Genomic DNA, 27,466 nt, shown 5'->3' with positions numbered 1-27,466 from the left:
TCCATTAACAAATTCAATTTATAATGCAAAGCTTACCGATGGGAAAAAAGACAGACGTTGCGCTCAGAACCCAATCTCTGAAAACAGGTCCTAAATCACAGGACAGACTTCGGCTGTGGTACTCCATCCAAAATTATAGGCTTTAAACCTTTAATGAAGTTGAATATGGATCTAATCCACACAAAAAAACAAAATGACATATGGAAAAGAGTTTCTAGCAAACACATCCTTTAATATGTAACAAAAACATACACATGCTGTAGAAGAAAAAAAAAAGGAGCGCCTTCAGGACACGTAAACCACAAAATCAGTCTCCTAAATGTAAATGTCCTAAGCAGGAATAAAAATAAACGTCCTGGATGTCCTGTTTTTACTCTATGTTGAAACTAACTAAATATTGCTATGTATAAATTATCTTAAATGTTATCCCAATTCCAGGCTAACTTGTACAGTAATGGACTATAAAGGGTCCTTGTACAAAGTATTAGTTTAGGCTCTCCCTCCATCAATGTTCATTGTACTGTGCTTGCCAAGGGCCGGTTCATCGGGTTACCACCTAGCCAGTGCAGGACTTAACCAGTTAACAGCTTACTAACTAAACAAGCTGTTCTTAGATGTTCCTTTTCTACAACTGACCAATCATGGCCAGAGGACTGGTAGGTGACCAACTGCTTAACCACGTCAGCTCCGAAAGACTTTCCCCCATTCATGACCAGGCCATTTTTTTGCTATTCAGCACTGTACCCATATTAAATGTATAGAATTTTTCCCCTGCACCAGCGTTAGTTTCTAAATTTCAATCTCTAAAGGGATTGAGGGTGGAGTACACTTGTGCTCAATACAAAAATGAAACAAGTGGTGCGTCTCCTCACTAGAGAGATTAGCTCAGATATGTTTGGATCCTAGTCTGTACCCACCAAAGTGAGTCTTCCAGGAAGCTGTTGCCCATACTGGGCCAATCATATGCAGCCGAGCCATTCCCTTTCCCACAGTCGCATGTGTGGACCGTGGGCATGTAGACATGCTGCTGTGGAATGGGAATGCCCCAGCCAATTGGCCCATTACAGTGACAGCTTCCTGGCCAGCTTGCTCAGGTGGGTTCAGGCTAGGATCCATACATGGCTGAGCTTATCCCTTTTCACCAAGGAAACTAGGATTTCCAGGGGCGCAAAATGTCATTTTCCCGAGTGTAGCATTCATTAAAACCTTCACATCAATTTGCCTCTGAAGAAATGTAAATTTTAAGATGAGTTCAGGCTAGGATCCAAACACGCCTGAGTTTATCCCTACTCCTTATCTATTTATGGTGATTTAATTCAGAAAGTATTACACATCCAAGCAAATCTGACGTTCATGGACATTTTCCCCAGTGTAGCAGACTGAATCGTGTATATCAATCTGCCTATGAAGAAACGTAAATTTTAACATTCCTACAGTCTTACCATATTTAGAGCTAATCTGGTTGAAAGCCAATGAGCCCACCTTTGTATGTATTTCTTAGTGTGGGGGCGTGTAGACTTGTGGCTGTGGGATGGGAATGCCTCAGCCCATTGGCCCATTACGGTGACAGCTTCCTGGCCAACTTACTCAGGTGGGTTCAGGCTAAGATCCAAACATGGCTGAGCTTATCCCTTTTCACCCAGGCAACTAGGATTTCCAGGGGCGCATTTTCCCGAGTGTAGCATTCATTAAAACCTTCACATCAATTTGCCTCTGAAAAAATGTAAATTTTAACATTCCTACAGTTATCATATTATCATCAGTTATCATATAGGTATCATATTTAGAGCCATTCCGGTTGAAAGCCAATTGATCCACCTTTGTTTGTATTTTTTAGTGCAGGGGATTGGATGCCAGCACACTCCATGCAACTAATACCCCTAGTGAGAACTGAACCAGGTATCCTGTCACTTAAAGATCACAGTGCTGGCTTGAATGTACGAGTCTTGGATGTACATAGGACTAATGGCCTTGCCATCTGTAGGATTGGCAACTAGATAGGATTGCCATTATTTGGTTAGGGGTAAATAGCAAGAAAGCACCATGTATATAGGAGATGCACTGGTGGCACGGATCTCGCAAGGACTGACCCTGTGTCTTCATGGGAAATAGCTATATAACGAATGACAATAGTATAAACATTTTTGCATGTGAACAAAAAGTTAATACAGTTATATAGTCATTACCATGAAGATCACACAGGGTCAGTCCTTGCGAGAGGTCCACAGTGATCACCTTTATACATGGGGTTTCTTGTATTTATGGCACCTATAAAAGAATGCTGTTATGCGTTTTACTTGAACTGAAAAAAAACTAAAAATTTTTAATAAGCTATTACATCCTCAAGATAAAAAAACAACAGTTATTAAGATCATAATATTTCATACTTAGCTCCTAAAACATTATGCACAGATGCCAACTACTTCCAAATTCCAAAACGGGGCAAAACTGTTTACACAGCACACGGCTATAAACACCCATCTATGAATGTAATTCATCAGTTCCGCTGATCCATAGCTTGGATGCCATCACAATCCAATTTTTGTGCAGAGCTATGAAAGGAGCAGGTTGGCTTCGGGGCAGCCATGAAAATTCTGAGAATTGCAGGACTCCATTTACAGACTAGTCATTATAACCAGAACTGTGTCCTACACATAGTACTGACAGTCATGAATACTCCAACAGATGGCAAGGAATATCCTGTGCAATTTGTTACAGAGCAAATAATATTTATTTACTGAAGCACTAGAATGCTTAACAAAGATGTACTTATACATCTGCGGGCAAAAGAATACAGTGTCAAATATTCAGGAGTCAAAACCTTGAAAGAAAGCATGCGAGACGATATACATCCCTAATTTTTTCGCAAGGAGTGGCTCTGTGGCTATGTGCAGTAATTGCACAGCATGGAAACAGAAAGACTTCCTATATACATCAGTTTACAGATAGTTCTCTCTTTGTCCGTTATAATAAAATAGATGCTGTGTGACTGAGTAGAGAGCTAGCTAAATATATGTGCGTTAGTAAAAGACAGTCAGAGTTGTGTTGGAAATACACATACCGCTTTTATGCAGGACACTTATGGTTACCTATATGGCTCAACCAGCTATGCCTGTGTGACCAGGATTCGGAATGATGGCAGTCACATAAAGCCATACCGATGGATGGTTGAACCATGACACCATTAAGTAGAGTAAGCCCTTGTACACACGGTCGGAGATTCTGACGGAATGTGTCCTATCGGACCTCTTCCGGAATTAATCCGTTGGAATTACTCTGACGGATTTCGTTGTCGGAATCTCCGACCGTGTGTACAAGGGCTAAGTGAAACCTCAAAACTGTGACAGGTTACAAGTGGCATTTCTGTTCAAATTGGAAAGTCTTATTCAAGGTGAACATGTGCTTTGCCTATGCATGTTCGCCTTTAGATCTAAGAGAAGACCAATGTTAGGCTGGATATTTCCCAACATTATCATAGCTTAGTTCTATCATAGATAGAAGTGTTTGGCTTGACTTAACATTCCACTTCTTGTGAACAAGGTGAAGAGGTGGCAGGAGATGGAATTGGCAGATCTTGCAACTGACTAAAGGTTATCCTTTAAAGAGACCCTTTCACCAACCTAAAAAACTACATGTAAAAGCACATAAAAATTGACAATATGCTTACTTGCAGTGTTTTCCCTTCCCATCTATATATTTACTTGCAATGTGCCTTTAACCCTTGGTGCTGACCGCCTCCTGACTCCTTTAAGAGTACTAAAAGCTCTGAGGCGGAGGCGGGCATTTGGGTCATGTGACCACTATGATTGGCTTTCACAGTGGTCACATGATCAGAAAGCTCCCGATCACAAGTATGCATCAGGAGCTTACCGATCCCAGCCAGCTGCCATGCTGGGAGCATGCAGGAAGCGTTCTCTCCCCACAGTAAGTTGTTTATACAGGACCACATATATGCAGCCACGCATCATTAAAAGACCCACCCGAGAGGCCACATATATGTGAACTGTCAGCACCAAGAGCCTATAATTGCTGGAAAATTTGACATCTTCAAGTCAATTCACTAGCACAGCACCCTCCCTTCTTGCACATCATAGCCCCCTCCTCTTCTGGGAGTGTCTAATTACTATTTGATCTCTACCCTCCCTTCTCCTACATAAGATTTTATGTAGCTTCCAGGGGTGGAGGTAAGGGGAATACAATAGTTCTGAGTCTTCTGAGGCTGCTGACATCACATCCAAGATGGTGGTGCTGAGCAGCAGTCTCAGGACTTTTGGAAGTTTACACAAGGGGACTTTTTATGGGTAAAAACAGGCATACAATAATTTTAATATTTTAATGCACATTGCATGGTATGATTAGTATTGAAGGTAATGGTATGAGTAGATAATATAAATTACAGTTCTACAGAATTGTCCCTAGCGGGCAGGGAACATGATAATTGTTTTCAGACTTAATTTGCAACTTAAACCTGGACCATCTGCACTATTTAAACAGTAAACATTAAATCCTTTATTATTGCATGGAAACCTCTGACATGTGGCCACAACTTAAAGGAGCAGTAATCTAAATGTCTTCTGTTCTCCATAATGTTACAGGTTCTCACTAGATGGCTAGAAGAACACAGCTTTAAAAAAATCATAGTTTTACATCAACAAAGCAAAAGTTAGTAGTAGCCTACCAAACTGGATTTTCAAGATGTCCTACTCAACTTTAATAGAGATATTTAAATAAACTGAAAAAGCTGAAGGCAGAAAATGCAATGAGTAACCTAAAGTCTTTAGCTGACAAGCGGCATTTAAAGGTCACTTTTTAAGGAACAGGAGGGAATCCAACGACATTTTTATGCAGCAAATATCTGGCAGACTAATTTGACACATTTTTCAGCAATGAAGAAGTCTTCTAAGAAATTATCCTATAGAGTGCAAAAAAGTAACAAGTACAAAGGACACCAATTTCCAAGGGACTATAAAGCATGAGCAACAACTTGAGGCAGAAGGTCTTCTGGACTGCGATCTCTAGGGAATTACTGCTATCATGAGTTTGCCGCAAATCCCTGATGTGATAATAGTGAGGTCTGATAAACCCTAAACTATGTGGAGAGAAGGCGGGGGGGGGGGGGGGGGGTACTACACAATGCCACCCTCATTTGCTTCAAAATCCTCATGTTGGTAACAGGAAAGGATGTGTCTGTTCTTGGCCTTTTAATGGAAGGGGACACATTTGATAAACCACAGTCCAACCTAATGCGCCTTTAACCGAAAGCAGACAAGTTGGAAGGCATAGAGGACGTCATACATTTTCACCAGCCCGGGGTCTTCAAAAGACTCTTACTGAGGCCCTGCCATACATTTTTAGGGCCTAAACAGTCTACACTTTGAGGAATACAGATCTGTAACCCCCGTACACACGGTTGCAGATTCCGGCAACCAAATCCGACGGATTCATTGTGGAAGAGATCCGGAAGTGATGTTGCATACACATGGTCGGACAAAGTTGTCGGAAAATCCGATTGTACATAACGTGATGACGTTATTTCATTACGACGGGACTACGTTCAGGCTAGTAGCCAATAGCTTTGGTCTAGGAATTTGATCTGAGCATGCGTGGCACTTTGTCCGTTGGAGTAGGCTACACATGATCGGAGTATGTCCGATCGGAGCATTTTGTCGGAAAATTTTACCGGCAAATTGGATAAGTTGGTCCGTCGGATATTCCAACGGAAACAGTCCGATCGAAACCACGCACAGTCGGAATATCCGACAAAACGGTCCGATAGGACACATTCCGTCGACCGTGTGTACAAGGGCTCAGACTGGAAGTAATGGACTATATTGACCTAGAGGTGAAACTTTCATACATCTCAAACTCTTAACTTGCATTCACATTCCACAACTCCTAAAGCAATGGAGTTATCCTCCCAAAAAGCTATTGTAAAAGAAGATACAATCTATTAAACACTACATTAATTTACAAGGTCCAGAAGAAACACTTTACTATCTAAGATAAATATACATTAGATCTGTATCATATTTGGTATTGAACAGACAGTAGTTTCATTGTACTACAGTGCCTTGAAAAATATCCACATCCCTTGAAATTTTCCACATTTTGTCATGTTACAGCCAAAAACGTAAATGTATTTTATTGTGATTTTATGTGATAGACCAACACAAAATGGCACATATTTGTGAAGTGTAAGGAATATAATAGATGTTTTTCAAAATTATTTCAAATAAAAATCTGAAAAGTGTGCATTTGTATTCCCATAAATCAATACTTTGTAGATCCACCTGTCGCTGCAATTACAGCTGCAAGTCTTTTTGGGTATGTCTCTACCAACTTTGCACATCTAGAGAGTTACATCTTTGCACATTCTTCTTTGTAAAACAGCTCAAGCTCTGTCAGATTGGATGGAGAACATCTGAACAGCAATTTTCACGTCTTGCCACAAATTCCAAATTGGATTTAGGTCTGCACTTTGACTGGGCCATTCTAACACATGAATATGCTTAGATCTAAACCATTCCATTGTAGCTCTGGCTGTATGTTTAGGGTTGTTGTCCTGAAGGAAAGTGAACCTCTGCCCCAGTCTCAAGCCTTTTGTAGACTCTTGAGACTTCTAATATTGTCCCGTATTTGGCTCCATCCATCTTCCCATGTACTCTTGATCAGCTTCCTGCCTCTGCTGAAGAAAAGCATCCCCACAACATAATGCTGCCACCACCATACTTCACAGTGGGGATGGCATGTTCAAGGTGATATGCAGTGTTAGTTTTCTGCCACACATAGCTTTTAGGCCAAAAAGTTCAATTTTGGTCTTATTTGACCACAGCACCTTCTTCCACATGTTTGCTGTGTCCCCCACATGGCTTCTCGCAAAATACAAATGGGGCTTCTTATGGCTTTCTTTCAACCATGGCTTTCTTCTTGCTACGCTTCCATAAAGGCCAGATTTGTGGAGTGCACAACTAATAGTTGTCCTGTGAACAGATTCTCCCACCTGAGCTGTGTATCTTTGCAGCTCCTCCAGAGTTACCATGGGCCTCTTGACTGCTCCTCAGATTAATGCTTTCCTTGCTCGGCCTGTCCATTTAGGTGGAAGCCCATGTCTTTGTAGTTTTGCAGCTATGCCATAATTTATGTTCTTGGATGATGGGTTGAACAGTGCTCTGTGAGATGTTAAAAGCTTGGGTTATTTTTTATGACCTAATCCTGCTTTAATTCTCCACAACTTTATCCCTGACCTGTCCAGTGTGTTCCTTAGCCTTCGTGATGCTGTGTGTTCATGAAGGTTCTCTAACAAACCTCTGGGGGCTTCACAGAACAGCTATATTTATACTGAGATTAAATTACACACAGGTGGAGTCTATTTACTAATTAAGTGACTTCTGAAGGCAATTGGTTCCACTAGACTTTAGTTCGAGGTATCAGAGTAACAGGGGCTGAATGCAAATGCAAGCCATACTTTTCAGATATTTGAAAAAAAAAATGAAAAACATTTATCATTTTCCTTCCACTTCACATTTATGTGCCACTTTGTGTTGGTCTATCACATAAAATCCCAATAAAATAAATTTATGGTTGTGGTTGTAACATGAAAAAATGTGGAAAATTTCAAGGGGTATGAATACTTTTCCAAGGCACTGTAAATACAATGATAGTTTGCAGGATAGAAAACCTTGCCATGTGGAAATCAGATTTGCCCAGGATAGTTGGCATTAATGGTGTGTCTGCTAGGTTTCACTGTATCAAAACACTCCAGCCCTCTTAACATACCCCACAGACCACGACTGGGGGGAATTCGTTTTGTATTGCCCTCTACAGGGTTCAGTAAAAGCTGTTGTATTTTCAGCTGAAGCTCTCATTTACCATTGAAACTACCAAGAACACTGAAAGTCATATTTCTGAAGGCCAGTGACTCTACTGCATCAGAATGGACATACTCTACAAGCAATACGAACTCTGCACCGAACCAAAGACCAGGTCCTCCTATTTTACTGTCGCTTTTTTTAACTACAGATTAAAGAGCTTCATCTTTTTGAATAGCTACTAGCATGTAAACTTTTATTTTCCTTTCTGGGCCTGAAAGTGAGTGATACAGACCGATAGGTCAAAATTGCAGCAGATGCTGTGAACAGTGCGTTTTTTGTTGTAGGCTACTTGTGTATGTGTGTGTAAAGGGCTAACTTCTCAGTTAACCTGCCCCACTGATGATCACTCATAGTCAGTTTGCACTTAGATTGTTGTCCTGCAAGCTAAGAAATCTCTGGTGAGACTGACAGCATAATTGTCACACCCAAGGTTCACAATTTTTGGCCAAAAATGTCTATGTTCACTGCCATATACAGGCAACAACCTATAATACAGTGCACAACCTTTGCTCCCTGGTCACAAGAGGCAATAATGCGAACTACTAGATAACCTAGCACCATTCCTATAAAAAAAAAAAAACAGAATGAGCTCACAGCAGCCATATATTCAATGTGTGTTGAAGCTGTTAGGAGGATCTTACAATTCTGTGTATGGAGAACTACCATATTTATCGGCGTATAACATGCAATCAAGGGAAAATCGCGGGTGTGTGTTATATGCCGACCCCTCCCCCGCCGATTGTGAGCCGATTGTGAGTTCTAGGCCACCTTTGGCCGCTCTCAGCAGCTTTTGGCCGTCCTCAGCAGCTTTTGGCCGCTCTCGGTAGCTTTTGGCTGCCTTCAGCCGTTCTCGGCAGCTTTCAGCCCTCGCCGCTCTCGGCCACCTTCAGCCGCCCTCGGCCACCTTCAGCCGCCCTCGGCAGTTGTCGGCCCTCGGCTGCTCTCGGCCACCTTCAGCCGTCCTCGGCAGCTGTCGGCCCTCGGCCGCTCTCGGCCACCTTCAGCCGTCCTCACCAGCTGTCGGCTCTCGGCCGCTCTTGGCCACCTTCAGCCGTCCTCGCCAGCTGTCGCCCCTCGGCCGCTCTCGGCCACCTTCAGCCATCCTCGGCAGCTGTCGGCTCTCGGCCGTTCTCGGCCACCTTCAGCCGTCCTCGGCAGCTTTCGGCCCTCGGCCGCTCTCGGCCACCTTCAGCCGTCCTCTGCAGCTTTCGGCCCTCAGCCGCTCTCGGCCATTCTTGGCAGCTTTCGGCCGCTCTTGCCCATTCTCGGCAGCTTTTGGCCACTCTCGCCCATTCTCGGCAGCTTTCGGCCGCTCTCGGCAGCTTTCGGCCATTCTCGGCAGTTTTCGCCGCTCTTGGCCATTCTCGGCAGCTTTCGGCCGCTCTCGGCCATTCTCGGCAGCTCTCGGCCATTCTCGGCATCTTTCGGACGCTCTCGCCCATTCTCTGCAGCTTTCGGCCGCTCTTGCCCATTCTCTGTACTTTTTGTTGATATTGTTATTTGACATTGGTACATGTTCTGTATGGCAGTGCCTGGCTTCCCATACCAATTGTTTGACAATAGCTTACCTATTACTCCTACAAATGGACAGGATTGAAAACCAAAATTTCCCCCCCATAGATTCCAATGTAGTTTGCCCAAGTATGCAAACGTAACTTCAAGCAAGATTTTCAAACCTGTTTCTGAACTGAACCCAGGCATATTTACTCACAGCTGACACCAAATCTAAAAAAAATGGTTAAAATACACCTACGTGTCAGAAGACACATTGGAAAGAAGTACACATATGTCTTCTGTGAAGCATGGTGGCGGCTTATGATCATGATCTGGTCACGACTGATAGAACAATGAAAGACTAAATACAACCTTAGCTGTGTTCTCTCTTTGGAAACCCATATTGCTTTTGGAAATGTTTGCGTTATTTACTAAAACTGGAGCGTGCAGTACATGGTGCAATAAACAATTAGCTTCCAGGTTTTATTGCCAAAGATTCATAGAGCAAGCTGAAGTTAGAAGCGGATTGGGTACTATGCACAGCTACACCAGATTCTGAGTTCTCCAGCTTTAGTAAATCTCCCATGTGTCATAGTAGATCCCTGTATTAAATGTTTACCTGTTAAATATTTGATATAAATAATAGCACAAAGTTGTTGTTTTTTTTTTACGTCAGATAAAAACATATAAAACCTAAATAAATTTAAGTTGAATACAAAGTATTATATAGTTTCCCTGGAAAATATATCTAAATCCAGTTAGGGTTGAGATCTACTTGAAGACCTGCATTTAGCAGACTTTTGCGCCCAGAACAGTTATGATAATGGCCCACTAGTAATCCTGGCATCAATATTATATGGGGAAGAGAAATACTCTACCGTTTTAATGTGCCGCTCCCTCGCTGGTGGAATGAGCTAGAAGAGTTAGGGTCATGACACATTAATGATCACCATATTGGGAAGATAAATGCATACCGTTTCCATGAGTTGCTCCATCACTGATGACATTCTGCAGTGTTTGTCAGCTGTGAAATGTTCACTTGGCCAGCAATGGAGTAATGCATGGAAACAAGAATTTTCTCTTCACTGTTTAGCAATCACATTGCTGGAGAGTCCATTCCAGCATCAAGATGGTCAGTGGCCATTGGTCTAACAGTATAAGACTGACTATAGGTAAACTGGCATAAAACCCAACCATCAGGAAGTTTCTAGTTTTTATTTTATTCCCCTGAATATAGGCATGGAGAAATTTCAAGTCTGCAAATTGTTGAGCTACCCACATAGGAACCTCTGCAATTAACAGTTTTTTTCCCCCAAAGGTTAGTGCAGAGGCAACCAGGCACATAGTAAAAGTTCAATCAACTTGGCTCAGTAATCAGTCTAGGGCAGTGTTTCTCAACTCCAGTCCTCAAGGCGCCCCAACAGGTCATGTTTTCAGGATTTCACTCATATGGAACAGCTGTGATAATTACTAAAGCCGTGTACACACATAGCCGTCTGTCCGACGAACTTAGTCTGGCGGACTTCCCGCCAGACTGTCCGTCTGCCCTACTTTTGAAATGAACGGACTCGCCCACACACGCGGAGGAAAGTCCGCTCATTTCGAGCGTGTCTCCAGGTAGGCGGGGCCCGCGAGGGAGACGCCGCTGGCCCCGCTACCTGGTATGGACTTAAACGGGAACCCCAACGCCGAAAAAAATCGGCGTGGGGGTCCCCCCAAGGTCCACATCAGACCCTTGTCCGAGCACGCTACCCGGCCGGCCAGGAAAGGGGGGGACGAGCGAGCTCCCCCCTCCTGAGCCGTACCAGGCCGCATGCCCTCAACATGGGGGGTGCCTTGGGGGGGCGCGCGGCCCCCCCACCCCAAAGCACCTTGTCCCCATGTTGGTGAGGACAAGGGCCTCTTCCCGACAACCCTGGCCACTGGTTGTCGGGGTCTGCGGGCGGGGGGCTTATCGGAATCCGGGAGCCCCTTTAATAAGGGGGCCCCGGATACCGGCCATTACCCCTACCCATTCACCTGTAAAATAAAAGTACAAAAAAAACACAACACACAAGATAAAATAGTTTATTGCACAGCTCCGGGGGTCTTCCGTCTTCGGGGGTCTTCTCGCCGGACTCCTCCGCTATCTTCTTGTAGCTCTTTTGCTAGCGGAGGAGCCCGGCTTTCTTCCTCGCTGCCAGCCTCTTCTTCCGACTTCAGGGGTTTTGTCCCCCTCTTCGGTTCTTCTGCCGGGCCACCGCTCCTTCTTCTAGCTCTTTTACAGGCGGTGGCCCGGTCTTCTGTCGCCGCCGCCTTCCGTTCTTCTGTTCTTCTCTTCTCTTCTTCTTCAGATGTTGCCTCGCCGAGTCCTCCGCTCACAATGACGGGGACCGGGCACGCGGCGACTTATATAGGGACAAGGGGCGGGGTCTTCGGTGGATGTCACATGGGTTGTTGTCACATGGTGACCCCGTCCCCTTACAATGTCACAGTCCCGGAGGATGCTGGGACTGTCACCATGTGACATCAACCCATGTGACATCAACCCATGTGACATCCACCGAAGACCCCGCCCCTTGTCCCTATATAAGCCACCGCGTGCCCGGTCCCCGTCATTGTGAGCGGAGGACTCGGCGAGGCAACATCTGAAGAAGAAGAAGAAGAGAAGAACAGAACGGAACGGAAGGCGGCGGCGACAGAAGACCGGGCCACCGCCTGTAAAAGAGCTAGAAGAAGGCGCGGTGGCCCGGCAGAAGAACCGAAGAGGGGGACAAGACCCCCGAAGTCGGAAGAAGAGGCTGGCGGCGAGGAAGAAAGCCGGGCTCCTCCGCTAGCAAAAGAGCTACAAGAAGATAGCGGAGGAGTCCGGCGAGAAGACCCCAGAAGACAGAGGACCCCCGGAGCTGTGCAATGTACATTGTACCCCATACTCATTCACATACGGTGGGGGGCTGGTATCCGGGGCCCCCTTATTAACCTGACAACCAATGGCCAGGGTTGTCGGGAAGAGGCCCTTGTCCTCATCAACATGGGGACAAGGTGCTTTGGGGTAGGGGGGCCGCGCGCCCCCCCTTCCCCAAGGCACCCCACATGTTGAGGGCAAAAAAGTATGCCGGAGGCTACACACGGGGGGATTGTTTGGCGGATTTGGGTGTGCCGGACTTTTCCACCCGCTTGTTTGATCGTGTGTACGCGGCATAAGGCAGTGAAACTGATCAAATCGCCAGTGAAAAATAACAGAAGGCCTGAAAACATGACCTGTTGGTGCGCCTTGAGGACTGGAGTTGAGAAACACCGATCTATGGGATGTCTTTTTAGGATTTTTATTCCTGATGAACTTAAATGCTGTATAGGTTGATATGGGATACTCCAAATTCCCTGTACACAGGGAGACACTTCACCTTTCTAAGGGCTCCTTCAGATGAACGTGTCCGTGTACGAAGCCCTCTCTGCTCAGTGGGGGATCGCTCCGTCGATCCTCACTGAGCAGGAAGATGACAGGTCCGTCTCTACACACTGTGCAGGGACGGACGTGTCAGAGCGCCGCTCTCCCCTATGGGGGATCGGATGAGGACGGATGGAAAAGTAGGTTTTCCCTCCGTCACACTTTTTCGGATCGCAGCGGGTCCGATGTCAGTGGACATTTCACCGCTGACATCGACGTTCCATAGAGGTCTATGGAGTGTCCATTCAGGTCCGCCTAAAAAACTGACAGGCAGACCTGAACGGACAGTCCGTGTGAAAGAGCCCTTATGCCACATACACACGACAGGACTTTGACAGCAAAGGTCCGACAGAGCGAATCCGTCAGACAATACGATCGTGTGTGGGCTCCATCAGACTTTTGCTGTCCAAAAATCTGGTGGACTTTAGAAATAGAACATGTTTCAAATTTTTTTGCCGGAACTCCGCCGGACCCAGTTCCTATCGAGAAATCCACTCGTGTGTATGCTAGTCCAATGGATGAAAACCGATGCTAGGGCAGCTATTGGCTACTGGCTATGAACTTCCTTATTCTAGTCCGGTCGTACGTCATCACTTTCTAATCTGTTGGATTTTGGTGTGATTGTGTGTGGCCAAGTCCGTTCATTCGGAAAGTCCGTCGGAAAGACCGGCGGACCTAGTCTGTCGAAAAGTCCGCTCGTGTGTACGCGGCATAAGTCTCTGAGCAACCTCTATGCAGGACACACGTACAGATGGCAGAACTAATCTTCTTTTTAGAAGCTAACCTAGTCTGGAATACTACTAGCTTCTCCACCCAAAGGATACAGCACATACTCACTAGAAACCTGAGCTCAGGTCAGTACTCACAATGTCACAGGATCACTGGGTGCCTCCTTTCAGTATCCACCAGAAACTCTTCAGTGAGTGAGAGGTGAATCCTCAATGCCACAGGACAGCTAGATCCTTTCCAACTTCCATCAGGCACTCTTCGGTGAAGTCAGATCAAAGTCCTAGGGTGAGGGTTTCCTTGATTAGCTTCAAAAATGGATCACTGGAAATAGGCCTCCCAGCTATGCCACAGGTGGGATCTCAATGAATAAACAGCTGGGATCAGGAAAGCTTCTTCAGGGGGTAGCCAACTCCACCCAAACGGAAAAAGAGCCCTGCTTCTCTAAATCTCAGACTATTTATATGCCTCTCCAGTCACTTTCTGGGTACACCTCTCCAAACATTGTCTGGAGCACAATAAATATTCAGGCTGCCCTTTTGCCTGGAAGACAGTTGAGAGCAATAAAACCTGCAGGATATGAGATCAACAACAACCAAAAGCAATCAACAACAATTCCACTCAGTAAAGAGGAGCCAAAAAGAACTCAATTTGCCCAACACCCTAACAACCTAACCATGAGAGTGCTATACAAATAATCAAACAATTCACAAATACAAGATTGCCTGCTTTCCTGAATGTGAAGTTTCTCTGCAGATCAGGAAAATCTACATGCAAATACTCTGGAGAAACAAAAAGTGATGGATCAGCATTTTTCCTAAAGTGACGGTCCCTGCTGGCCACCTCAAAAACCTGACCTCAGCATAACAAGCAGCATGGGACCACTTGTACGGGGAGAAGAACAAAAAGCAACTAAAGAAAAAAACAAATTTATGTCAAGTCCAGCAAGAATGGAGGATTTACCACATTGTGAAAAAAATGACACAGCAGTGTATTAAAAGACAGGCCACACAAAACATTGACTTATTTGAAAAACACAAACTACTGTTGTTTCCTTTTAAAGTGATCATAAAGTCCCATTTTTTTTAAATTAAAAACAACAAACATGTTATACACCCAAGCCAAGTCACAGCTCCCTGTGTCCATACAGACACAAAGCCCAGACCCGCCCTCTCTCTCTCCTGACTGGCTGACTGACTTTGTTTGACATGTCTCAGCCAATCAGAAGGGAGAATCTCGAACAGCTGAGACAATCGTGGACATTGCTGGACAAAGGGGGAGCTCAGGTAAGTATTAAGGGGGCTGCTGCACACAGAATGCTTTTTATCAAAGCATAGAATGCATTAAGATAAATAAAAAAAAAAACCTTCTGCCTTTACAACCACTTTAATATTGTAATGCTTATTTCAATATTAAATTGCGTTTCTATTTTCTTTTGATATCCAAAATATATAAATTATTAAAGCAGATCTTAAATGCTTATGAGTGGAGATATTAGTGGAGAAAAACCCTCCTCCTCTCCTCCCTTCCTGAAGATGCCTGGGATGTATGACTTCATTTGTCTAAGCAAGAAGCAAAGTAACTGAAAAATTGTAAAAAAAACAAGTAAAACAAAATATACTTTCCTATGTATTTACTAATGCTAGCAGCATGAGGATTAAAAATAATCAATGTTGATTGCGAGAGTGATGTTCCGCTTTAAATATGAGCATTATCCTTTAACCACTTGCTGACCGCATGCCGTCTTTTGATAGCGGCAGAATGGCTCCTGTGCACAATTCACTGTATCTGTACAGTGGCCGCTTTAAGTCACGTCCACTGCGTCACTGAGCAGCCAATGCGTGTCCCCGGCGGCTGCAATGTCCGCCGGGCACCCGCAATCGCTCCTGACAGAGCCAGAATGGGGGGCACACACACATCCCTATTCTTGCAGGGGAGAGGAGACAGATCATGTGTTCCTAGTATATAGGAACAATTGGTCTCCTCCCCCAGGCAGTCCCACCCCCCTACAGTTAGAACACGCTGAGGGAACACATTTAATCCCTTCCATGCCAGTGTCATTTATACAGTAATCAGTGGCTATTTTTAGCTCTGATCGCTGTATAAATGCCAATGGTCCCAAAAAAGTGTCAAAAGTATCAGATCTGTCTGCAGCAAGCCCAATAAAAATCGCAGATCTCTGCCATTACTAGTCATAAATAAATAAATAATAAAAATTCCATAAATCTATCCCCTATTTTGTAGACGCTATAACTTTTGCGGAAACCAATCAATATATTCTTATTGCAATTTTTTTTTGCCAAACATTGTATAAGAATATATATCGCCCTACACAGAGGAGGACATTTGTTTTGTTTTTTTCTTTAATTTGGGGATAGATATTATAGCAAAAAGTAAAAAATATTGTGCTTGATTTCTAAATTGTCAGTCTTTTTTTATTTATAGCTCTAAAAACACAGAGGTGATCAAATACCCCCAAATGAAGCTGTATTTGTGGGAAAAATACAGGACATACAACATCGCACGACCGCACAATTAACAGAGCGACGCAGTACCGTATCACATTAAATGGCTCGCTCAGGAAAAAGGTAAATCCTTCCGGGGCTGAAGTGGTTAAGATGAACTGTTAGGACATATTTTGGGGTTGGATATTTATCTACTTGACCTGTCTTTAAATTGGAACAGAAAAGTGAGTAATCTGAAAATATGCACTGTATCTAAGAGAGGTGTGTGTTGTATTTGCTTTTCTTGCAGAGGCGTAACTAGAAACCTCAGGGCCCCGATGCAAGAAATCAGGAAGGGCCCCCCCCCCCCCGAAAAGCATGATTTTGATACTATATTTTTTTCCACTGTAGAACAAAGTAAAACATTTCTGTGCAGCCTGTGTCCCGAGTGAAACCTGTGTCACCAGTGCAGTGGTGGTACTAGAGGGGGGTGGCAGTGGTACTGGAGGGGGATGGTGGTCCTGGAGGTGGGTGGCGGTCCTGGAGGTGGGTGGCGGTGGTGGTCCTGGAGAGGGGTGGCAGTGGTACTGGAGAGGGGTGGCAGTGGTACTGGAGGTGGGTGGTGGTGGTGGTACTGGAGGGGGGCTGATGGTGGTACTGGAGGTGGGTGGCGGTGGTGGTACTGAAGGTGGTAGCGGTCCTGGAGAGGGGTGGCGGTGGTACCGGAGGTGGGTGGCGGTGGTACTGGAGGCTGGGTGGCGGTACTGGAGGAGGGTGGTGATGGTACTGGAGAGGCATGATGGTCCTGGAGAGGGGTGGCGGTGGTACTGGAGGTGGGTGGCATGGTGGTGGTACTGGAGAGGGGGTGGCGGTGGTACTGGAGGTGGGTGGCGGTGGTGGTACTGAAGGGGGGTGGCGGTCCTGGAGAGGGGTGGCGGTGGTACCGGAGGGTGGGTGGTGGTACTGGAGGAGGGTGGCGATGGTACTGGAGAGGCATGGTTGTCCTGGAGGTGGGTGGCGGTGGTACTGGAGGTGGGTGGCATGGTGGTGGTACTGGAGAGGGGGTGGCGGTGGTACTGGAGTGGGTGGTGGTGGCACAGTCTGGAGGGGTGGTGGCAGTCTGGAGGGAGGGTGGTGGGCTGGTGGTACTGGAGGGGGGGTGGTGGCACTGGAGAGGGGATGGTGGCATTGGAGGGAGGGGTGGCACTGGAGGGCGGTGGTGGAACAGTCTGGAGGGGGGTGGTGGTGGTGGCACAGTCTGGAGGAGTGGTGGTGGTGGCACAGTCTGGAGGAGTGGTGGTGGTGGCACAGTCTGGAGGAGTGGTGGTGGTGGCACAGTCTGGAGGGGGGGATGGTGGCATTGGAGGGAGGGGTGGCGGCAGTCTGGAGGGGTGGTGGTGGTGGCACAGTCTGGAGGGATGGTGGTGGTGGCACAGTCTGGAAGGGTGGTGGTGGTGGCACAGTCTGGAAGGGTGGTGGCACAGTCTGGAGGGGTCTGGAGGGGTGGTGGTGGCACTAGAGGGGTGGTGGTGGCACTAGAGGGGGCTAGTGGCAGTCTGGAGGGGTGGTGGAGGCACTAGAGGGGGGGTGGTGGTGGCACAGTCTGGAGGGGTGGTGTTGGCAGTCTGGAGGGGGGGTGGTGGGCTGGTGGTACTGGAGGGGGGGTGGTGGCACTGGAGGGGGGATGGTGGCATTGGAGGGAGGGGTGGCACTGGAGGGCGGTGGTGGCAGTCTGGAGGGGGGGTGGTGGAACAGTCTGGAGGGGTGGTGGTGGTGTCACAGTCTGGAGGGGGGGTGGTGGTGTCACAGTCTGGAGGGGGGGTGGTGGTGGCACAGTCTGGAGGGGAGGTGGAGGGCTGGTGGCACTGGAGGGCGGGTGGTGGCACTGGAGGGGTGGTGGCACAGTCTGGAGGGGTGGTGGCACTGGAAGGGGGTGGTGGGCTAGTGGCACTCGAGGGGTGGTGGTGGCACAGTCTGGAGGGGGGGTGGTGGCACTGGAGGGAGGTGGGGGTAGCGGCACTGGAGGGGGTGGTGGTGGCACTGGAGGGGGGTGGCACAGTCTGGAGGGGTGGTGGTGGCACAGGAGGGGGGGGGTGGTGGGCTGGTGGCACTATGGTAGCACTGGAGGGGTGGTGGTGGCATTGGAGGGAGGGGTGGCACAGTCTGGAGGGGCGGTGGTGGCAGTCTGGAGGGGGGTGGTGAAACAGTCTGGAGGGGTGGTGATGGCACTGGAGGGCGGGGGGCACAGTCTGGAGGGGTGGTGGTGGCACTGGAGGGGGTTGTGGGCTGGTGGCACTGGAGGGGGTGGTGGCACTGGAGAGGGGGTGGTGGGCTGGTGGCACTGGAGGGGGGGTGGTGGCACTGGAGGGAGGGGGTGGCACAGTCTGGAGGGGCGGTGGTGGCGAACAGTCTGGAGGGGGATGGGGTGGAACAGTCTGGAGGAGGGGATGGGGTGGAACAGTCTGGAGGGGGGGATGGGGTGGGACAGTCGGGGGGGGGGGGTGGAACAGTCTGGAGGATGGGATGGGGTGGAACAGTCTGGAGGGGGGGATGGGGTGGAACAGTCTGGGGGGGGGATGGGGTGGAACAGTCTGGGGGGGGGTGGGGTGGAACAGTCTGGGGGGTGTGGTAGAACAGTCTGGAGGGGGGGGGCTGGTGACACTGGAGGGGGGGGTAGTGGGCTGGTGGCACTGGAGGGCAGGGGGTGGCACAGTCTGGAGGGGTGGTACTGGAGGGGCGATGGTGGGCTGGTGGCAATGGAGGGCAGGTGGTGGCACTGGAGGGGGGTGGCGGGCTGGCACAATCTGGAGGGGGGGTGGTGACTTACCGCCAATCAGTCGATGATGATGATCGATTCCCCCTCGATTCCCCCTCCTCAGAATCCTGCAGAGTGAATCCTGCAGAGTGACGTAAAGTTCCTCCACGAAGCGTGCCTCCGCTGCTCCTTGCTTCAGAGAGTGCCTTCACTGCATTGGCTGAAGGTTTTTTTGTGTCGCAGAGTCGCAAGTGCCCTGTAATTTTCGGCCACTTCAGGGGGCCCACCGGCAGCCCGCCCGCCGCCCGAGGGGGCCCACCTGACTGTCCGGCCGGGGGTGTGCGTGTGCGGTGTTATTTATGTCAGGTTCATGCCGTCCTTCACCAGCGTGAGAGAAGTGCTCGGTTGGCTCCGCCCCCGCCTATCCAGAGCGACTGTAAGGGAGGCGGGGGCGGAGCCAACCGAGCACTTCTCTCACGCTGGTGAAGGACGGCATGAACCTGACATTAATAACACCGCACACGCACACCCCCGGCCGGACAGTCAGGTGGGCCCCTCGGGCGGCGGGCGGGCTGCCGGTGGGCCCCCTGAAGTGGCCGAGAATTACAGGGCCCAGTCGCACTTGCGACTGTTGCGACCCTGATAATTCCGCCACTGTTTTCTTGTATACACAATGTAATGCTTATTCCATCTACATCAGGGGTAGGCAACCCCCGGCATGCAAAGCCTCTTTTGCCGGCACTCAACTCCCTCCCCATCAGCAGAGCAGTGCAGGGAAGTATCAGTGAGACACTAATATATTCCAATCTCAGAGTTCCCCACGCCATGTCTGCACTGAGGGGGAGGCATTGTGCCCCCCACATTGTAAAAGATGTGAAACATTGTTTGCTTCTCTAACTTTGCTGTAGCTGCGATCGTCAGCTTTTGTGATTGGGAAGAGATTGGGTGTAGTTCTGCTGGGGGGGGGGGATCCCTGTTTCGAGGAGGATCATTGGCCACTGCTAAAGCCAATCACAGCTCTGCTAGCCCCACCCACCATCTGGGAGCAAAATTACTCGATTGGTTGCCTCTACCAATCTCAGAAAGTAGGGATTTTACTGTGATTGAGAAAACCACAATCAAGTGACAGTTTGTGGAAATTACTGTTGAGCTTCTGGGAACTTTGTTGAAATTATTCCTGAACCTTTGTGTCATTAGTACTGAACCCCTGAACTTGGTGTCGCTTTAAGACACAGCCAGCACAATGAAAATCACACCCAACCTTCGCTGTGGCGCAGAGCACTGCACTTTTTCTCAGCTGCGGGGGCCCAACTTATGATCCTGCACACAGGCCCACTGCTTTCAGAAAATACCCCTGATCTGAGCTCATCATTGCCCATCCATGCCAGATGCTTGTATGTGACATTACATACATCACATACAAGGACATGGGCTGGGTGCGAGAGGTAGATAAGCAGGATGAGTGTGCCGGGGCAGGTAGAGGTGTCTCATATCTGCTTCCTTTCACCACTCTGAATATCATGCATATCATAGATGAGAAGAGGGCACATTGGTGGAGCAGCTGAGCAGGCGGAACAGAGGTGGGGCAGAAGATCAGGGGGTACAGAGGTGAGACAGATGAGCAGGAGGTACATTGTTGGGGCAGATGATAAAGCAGGTTACAGTGGCAGATGAGCATATAGGTTCGGTGTTAGGACAGATGAGAAGGTGATTCAGCAGTGAGATAGAAGAGCATGGGGATACGTCGGTGGAGCAGATGTGTAGGGAGGTACAGTGTTGGGGCAGATGAGAAAAGGGGTACATTGATGGGGCAGATGAGCAGCAGGGTTATGCCCCATACACACTATCAGTTTTTCTGCTGAGTTTTTCCATCAGGTTTACCAAAACCATGTAGTACAAGGGCCTGCCTGATTGCATACAATTGGAAACTCCTCAGGTTTGACCTCATATTATGTGGTTTTGGTAAATCTGAAGGAAAAACTCAGCAGAAAAACTGATAGTGTGTATGGAGCTTAACAGTAGTGGGAGAGAAGAGCAAGGGGGTATAGTGGTGGGACAGATGTGCAGGAGGTACAGTAGTGGGAGCTATCAGAAGGGGGTTCAGCAGCGGGACAGAAAAGCAGGGGGTACAGTCATGGGGCAGATGAGCAGGGGGTTACAGTGGTGGGACAGATGAGCGGGGAAGGTTCAGTGTTGGGGCAGATGAGAAGGGGGTTAAGCAGTGGGACAGTAGCGCAAGGGGGTACAGTGATGGGGCAGATGAGCGGGGAGATTCAGTTTTGGGCCAAATGAGAAGTGGTTACAGTGGTGGGACAGATGAGCAGGGGGGGTAGGACAGTGGAGCAGATGTGAAAGAAGGTATATTGGTGGGACAGATGAGCAGGGGGTACAGAGGTGAGACAGATGTGCAAGAGGTACATTGGTAGGGGAGATGAGAAAGCAGGTTACAGTGGTGGGGCAGATGGGTTCAGTGTTAGGACAGATGAGAAGGTGATTCAGTAGTGAGACAGAAGAGCATGAGGATACATCGGTGGAGCAAATGTGCAGGGAGGTACAGTGGTGGGGCAGAGGAGAAAAGGGGTACATTGATGTGAGCAGCAGGGTTACAGTAGTGGGAAAGAAGAGCAAGAGGGTACAGTAGTGGGACAGATGTGGAGAACAAACACAATTGCATTTTATCAATGGCATTTTGAATGCACAGAGATACCCCTTGTTGTGCCATTCATCCACGACCATCACATCATGTTGCAGCATTATAATGCACGGCCCCATGTTGCAAGGATCTGCACACAATTCCTGGAAGCTGAAAACATCCCAGTTCTTGCATGGCCAGCATACTCACCGGACATGTCACCCATTGAGCATGTTTGGGATACTCTGGATCGGTGTATATGACATTGTGTTCCAGTTCCTGCCAATATTCAGCAACTTCACATGGCCATTGAAGAGGAATGGACCAACATTCCACAGGCCACAATCAACAACCTGATCAACTCTATGCGAATGAGATGTGCTGCACTGCGTGAGGCAAATGGTGGTCACGTCAGATACTGACTGGTTTTCTGACCCCCCCTCCCCCCCCCCCGACACCAATACAGTAAAACTGCACATTTTAGAGTGACCTTTTATTGTGGCCAGCCTAAGGCACACCTGTACAATAATCATGCTGTCTAATCAGCATCTTGATATGCCACACCTGTGATGGAGGGATGGATTTTCTCGGCAAAGGAGAAGTGCTCACTAACACAGATTTAGACATAGTTACATAGTAGGTGAGGTTGAAAAAAGACACAAGTCCATCAAGTCCAACATGTGTGTGTGTGATTATATGTCAGTATTACATTGTATATCCCTGTATGTTGCGGTCATTCAGGTGCTTATCTCTAATAGTTTCTTGAGAACCCTCTACGCAGTTTAAGGTTAAACCTTTTCTTCTCATTTTAATCAGTGGCCACGAGTCTTGTTAAACTCCCTTCTGTGAAAAAGTTTTATCCTTACTGTGGAAAACAAGATAAGGTCTGGTGTCACCGGTAACACACCTCCATCCCTGTATGCAACAAAAAAAGAGAATTTTGCCCTGGGACTTTAGATGAGGTGAGCACCACTAAGCTAATAAAAGTAACAACAGTAAGTACAGTATATGTTTTTATTCCGTAAAAGTATTACAAGCATATTGTCATCAAAGAAAGCCACTTATTACAAGGTACATAAAACTGGATTGATAGGGATACACATTTCCCATCCATGCAACGCTTTCCCTCCAATCTGCCCTGTGTGGGGTTTCTTCTGGCTCTGCCTCCTGAGCTCCCTGGCGATACATTTGCTGCCTCTGTCTAAAGGCTTCACATTTGTTGGCTCGGCTATGTGTAGTGGTAAGTATGGGGCCTCTACTTATTAGGCCCTTCTTACCCTCTGCCCTAAAATACCAAGTATTTGCCATATACTAAACTGTATCCTTTCACCTTAGGTACAATTCATACACATCTACCCCTGAAGAGCGAGCTGGGACTCGCGAAACATGTCGGGTACACATGATGTTTGTATGTTATGTTATGTGATTGTTCATACACACTTGTACTATTACTACTACCAATTTTATTCAATCCAGTTTTATGTACCTTGTACTAAGTGGCTTTCTTGGATGACAATATGCTTGTAATACTTTTACTAGGGCTGCAACTAACGATTAATTTCATAAATTAGTTGGCCGATTATTGTTTAGATTAATCGATTAACCGGTTAATAACCGTAAAAAAAGGTGTGGTGTATAATTTAGTTAATATGTCAAGTTTTAAAAAAAAGGCAATTTATTGTTAAATATCTCTATATGCAATGGTAAATATAAATAACCAACTATATGGTTAAGGAGCAAAATATCTAATCCACTCTGAGAATAACAGACAGAAGAGTTATACTGTATATATTAGAGGGGATATATACTGTATATACTATTAGAAGAGATATACTGTATATACTATTAGAGGCTATATACACTATTAGAGGAGAGATATACTATATATACTTATAGAGGGGATATATACTGTATATACTATTAGAGGGGATATATACTGCATATGCTATTAGAGGAGAGAAATACTGTATACACTATTATAGGAGAGATATACTGTATATACTATTAGAGGAGAGATAAACTATTAAATGGTCGATCTGGTAAATATCATCAGACTCGTTAACTTTAACCCTATTTTGTTACTGGCCAATTAATTGATTACGAAAATAGTAATCGATTAATTTAATAATCGATTAGTTGTCGATTAATCGATTAGTTGTTTCAGCCCTAACTTTTACTGAATAAAAACATACTGTACTTACTCTTGTTACTTTTATTGGCTTAGTGGGGCTCACCTCATCTAAAGTCCCAGGGCGAAATTCTCTTTTTTTTTGTTTTATCCTTACTGTGGGGTCACCAGTATGGTATTTGTATATTGAAAAATCACATCCCCTCTCAAGTGTCTCTTCTCCAGAGAGAATAAGTTCGCAACCTTTCCTCATCAGTAATATCCTCCAGACCCTTTATTAGTTTTGTTACCCTTCTTTGTACTCGCTAAACAGATTTGTGAACAATATTTGAGAGAAATACGCCTTTTGTGTACATAGAAAAAGTTGTAGGTCTTTAAAGAGGAGGGCCGGTTTAAAAAAAAAAAAAAATTAAAAGTCAGCAGCTGCAAACATTGTAGCTGCTGACTTTTAATAAGCACTTACCTGTCCAGGGCGCCCGCGATGTCGGCCGCTCGAGGCTGACCCGTCCCTCGGTCTCGGGGCCGCCATTTTCGCTAAGGGAAACAGGCGGCTTCACTGCCCGTTTCCTACTGCACATGCGTGAGTCGCGCAGTGCTTTGTGAATGGGACACGCTGTGTTCTGGGACACACAGTTCCCAGAACACAGCGCGACCCATTACCCAGAAGACAACGCGTCGAGGAGAGAAGAAAGAAGATCTCCGCAGAGGAGGAAGAGGCAGATTAGGATGATGTGCCTAGCAACAGGTATTTCTGGTAAGTTAAAAAAAAAAAAAAAATCGTTTTTTTTATGATTTTTTTCTAATTTTTAATGTTTTTTTTTTTCAGGGTGGCCCTCCACTTTAAGTTCAGCTCATGATAAATAGAGGCAAGCACAAAAGTGTTGCGTTTATAATTTTGCTCCGTATATGTGCCACTTTGTGTTGGTCTATTACATAAAATCCCAATAAAATACATTTATGTTTTTGGTTGTAACAAGAGAAAATGTCGAAAATTTCAAGGGGTATGTATATTTTTGCAAGGCACTGTATATTATGGAAGTATACTGAGTATTTTAAGTGTTTTGTGCTCTGTCCAGTTTACACCCCTGAAGAAAGAATATACTTTCCAAAAAGCGTTTGGCGATTCTGCTGTGCCTAGCGATCACTGGATCATTGTTCATGTATACAAATACTGCATTACTTGATTCAATATCATATCAGCCATAATTTGCTCTTTTAGCGATTGTTTAAATAAGATTTGCATATTTTAAATTTCGATTGTCATTGATGATTACTCAATTCAGGCCCCTAAAGTCCCACATTAGGCGTTTCCTTCCTATGATTAGGCTTGTAACGGTGTCATTCTTTTCCCTGGACACGCCTGGTGACAGGTCCCCTTTAAATCACATACTGAGCTTCTGTTTAACAGATTTTTTTCTATTATTTGCACTGAGAAATGATATGTTGGTGGAAATGATTCCTTTCTGGCACATTTAGTGTTTCTACAGCTGACGGGATACCTGCTGTGGCGGAATAGAGAAACATGGCCCATAGCCTCATGCTGGCTCCAGTGGGGGGGGGGGGGGATTGCTGATTTGGATAAACGCCAGGCCAAATCTCTTAGCGGTCTCAAACAAGGGGCACTATACATCACTGCCTGCTCACCTAATCCAGGAGGATAAACACCAGCTAAAAGAAAACCATTAAGACGCTATGCCCCCTGGTTAACTCACGATTGCGTCTCAGCACATCAGATGATGAAGTTTTATAGTCTGCTCCAAGTTTACTTTTCCCGATAGAGATAACAGCTAATAGAGATCTTATTTTCTCATGTACAACATACAGAGCTTTTCACATGAAGAGGCCAAAAAGCCAGATGCATCATGTTTTATAGATTTTTGCAGTATTTCAAGATAAACTCAAGGCAAACAGCTAACGGTGCAGAGGAACTACATGATGGAGTTGTTTTAACTGCAAAAGGATTTGCATTCTTTTTTAAAGTTAAAGTATAGCTAACGTCAAATCAATTTTTTCAGTTTTGGACAGAGTGTAGATGGATTAGAACAAACATTAGTATTTTTGTTTGGGGGTAATAACCCCCCCCCCCCAGTCGCCGGGGGAGGCTTCTCCCCATTGGTTAGGGCACCCTGTGGCTTAGGGGTTGGGGTAAGGTTCTGAGTGTAGTAAATGGCATTGTAATTTTGTTTTTGTCCCCTTTTTTTCCCCTTTTCCCTTTTTTTTCTTTCTTCATCAGAATTATTGTTTTTGTATGTATTTAATTGTGATATATATTTTCTAGATGTATTTCCTGAAGAAGCTGAAAAGCGAAACTAGTCTAAATACTTCACATCCCACATTAGCCCTTGATTGTCTGTATTGTGAATTGTTTTTATGATTAAATAAATTGTCATAAGGATTTTTACATTTTCTTTGTTAATTGATTTTTTACTCTTCACGCACACCGTAATAGTTCTATAGCTCTCCCTTTTTTTTTGGTAGGTCTGATTGGGGACCAGACTGTCCAAATACCCTTTTTAAACATCAGTTTTTGGAATTAAAAAAAAAAAAAAGAGCAAGAGGCGGGACTTTGCATGAGGCACACGGAAGCAAATGAGTAAATTGGAAAAAAGGGCTTTAAAGTGGTTGTAAACCCTCTGGGACCACTTTAACCTACAGGTAAGCCTAGATTAAGACTTACCTGTAGGTGCAAGAAATACCTCCTCAACCTACACGGTTGAGGAGATATTTTACAAAAACCGGGCACTGATGTCTACAGCGCAAGCGCACTGAGCATGCCGTTAGTGAAGGCTAACATGCCGTCACTGACGGCTCCCACGCGCATGTGCCGGAGTGATGTCATCGCTGCTCTGGCCACTCACAGCGCCGGAGCAGCGATACCCAGAAGGAAGATGGATGCTTTGTGTGAAGAGGGGACAGCGGTGACATCGCTGTCTCCTGTGTCAGGTAAGTGACACATAATGGGCTACTTGACGATGCATAGTAGCCCATTATGCTTTACCTTTGCAGGGAAACAAAGAGGAAGTAAGCCCCATCAGGGTTTACTTCCTTTTTAATAGATTCAAATAGTCATATATTTACATATATAATGATAATGCATATTGCAATATATATTATTTTATATTTCACTAGAACCTAATATTGCGCAATAGTATACATTCTAACAAGGAAATATCTACAAATACATGAAACATTTGATACATATGATACACATATAGTACTTAGTGCCTATACAGTGTTAGTGGCCCATTAAAGTGTCACTTGATGGGGATAAACAAGTAAGAAAAAAAGAAAGAAAATAGGTCTAGATGGAACGTCCATACACCGTTGATGATTGTATATACACATCGGTAGTTGTAAGCTCTACTCGTTTTGGGACCTTATAGCCACTCATCAGGAGCAAAACCATAGTGATTACCTATGAATAGGGAAAACAACCATATTTTAAATAGTCTAAAGGGACAAGTGGGTAAATGTGCAATATGAAAGACCCACACATATACACATTTGGCCCACAAACTTACGTGTACATCAGTGCAATGGTGGTGCAGCCATGAGAGTCACAGACCAGCTAAAAATGCCACATCCCGGAGCTGAGGGGGCGCACCGAGGCAAACACACGCAACACAGACAACACTTCGAGTGGGTCAAAATACATGAAGTGACACAAGTGTGGGCTAAAAAGGATAGCTCTAGTAGGGGGACCTCTGTAAAAAATGTGAGAAAAACAATCGTGTAAGAGAACCAAAAAATGTGTATGTGGAGAGTGTTTAACAGAGTGGAAAGGTGAAGTACAAGGAAAAAAGGGGAAAAGTGAAAAAAAACTGAGAAACAAAGACAAGGGAAAAGAGAGGCAAGATAAAGGAGGAGGCAAAGGATAATGAAGGGGAAGTTGATTTGAGAATGGTGAAGAAAATAATTACCTAACTCAGGGTGAGTAGAGGCAAAAAAGCCAGGGAGCATGTAGTTCCATGGTGTTGAATGATGTGAGC

The 27,466-nt window shown here is 46.0% G+C and overlaps 1 long non-coding RNA gene across 1 annotated transcript; it reads right to left on the bottom strand.

Moving 5' to 3' along the window:
- Positions 1-27,466, bottom strand: LOC143942333 (uncharacterized). The gene is made up of 4 exons (XR_013264758.1): positions 27,398-27,466; positions 26,999-27,181; positions 2,187-2,268; positions 1-171 (listed from the first exon to the last, which is right to left on the bottom strand). It is a non-coding gene; the product is annotated as an uncharacterized LOC143942333 (long non-coding RNA).

This window comes from Lithobates pipiens, unplaced genomic scaffold (genome assembly GCF_037356315.1).
Source record: "Lithobates pipiens isolate NorthernLeopardFrog02 unplaced genomic scaffold, aLitPip1_a1.2 Scaffold_10, whole genome shotgun sequence".
NCBI classification, from domain to species: Eukaryota; Metazoa; Chordata; class Amphibia; order Anura; family Ranidae; genus Lithobates; species Lithobates pipiens.
The sequence above is the reverse complement of the archived record's forward strand: the minus strand, read 5'-3'. Positions and strand labels throughout refer to the sequence as shown.